The sequence below is a fragment of the Bombus pyrosoma genome, unplaced genomic scaffold, assembly GCF_014825855.1.
Source record: "Bombus pyrosoma isolate SC7728 unplaced genomic scaffold, ASM1482585v1 HiC_scaffold_4706, whole genome shotgun sequence".
Classification (NCBI taxonomy): domain Eukaryota; kingdom Metazoa; phylum Arthropoda; class Insecta; order Hymenoptera; family Apidae; genus Bombus; species Bombus pyrosoma.
Window position 1 is genome coordinate 3,751 of NW_025219964.1, and position 1,031 is coordinate 4,781.

Consider the following 1,031-nt stretch of genomic DNA (forward strand, 5'->3'; position numbering starts at 1 on the left):
TAACCTTGTATAGTATTACGTTATAACGTATAACGTTATGTAGTATTACGTCATAACTTACAACGTTATATAATATTACGTTATAGCGTATAACGTTATGTATTGTTACGTTACAACGTATAACGATGTATAGTATTACGTTATAACGTGTAACGTTATGTAATATTACGTTATAACTGATAACATTATGTATGATTACTTTATAACGTATAACGTTATATAGTCTTACGTTATAACCTATAACGTTATGTAGTATAATGTTATAACGTATAACGTTATATAGTGTTACGTTATAACGTATAACGTTATGTAGTATTACGTTATAACGTATAACGTTATGTATTATTACGTTATAACTGATAACGTTATGTATGATTACTTTATAACGTATAACGTTATATAGTGTTACGTTATAACGTATAACGTTATGCATTATTACGTTATAACTTATAACGTTATGTAATATTACGTTATAACGTATAACGCTATGCAATATTACGTTATAACTTATAACTACATGTAGTATTACGTTATAACGTAAAACATTATGTATTGTTACGTTACAACGTACAACGTTATATAGTATTACGTTACAACGTATAACGTTATATAGTAGTACGCTTTAACGTATAACGTTATGTATTATTACGTTATAACGTATAACGTTATATAGTATTACGCTTTAACGTATAACGTTATGTATTATTACGTTATAACGTATAACGTTATATAGTATTACCTTATAACGTATAACGTTATATAGTATTGCATTATAACGTGTAACGTTATGCAATATTACGTTATAACTTATAACGTTATGCAATATTACGTTATAACGTATAACGTTATATAGTATTACCTTTCAACGTATAAGGTTATATAGTATTACGTTAAAACGTGTTACGTTATGTAATATTACGTTATAACTTATAACGTTATGTATAATTATTTTATAACGTATAACGATATATAGTGTTACGTTATAACGTATAACGTTATGTAGTATTACGTTATAACGTATAACGTTATAT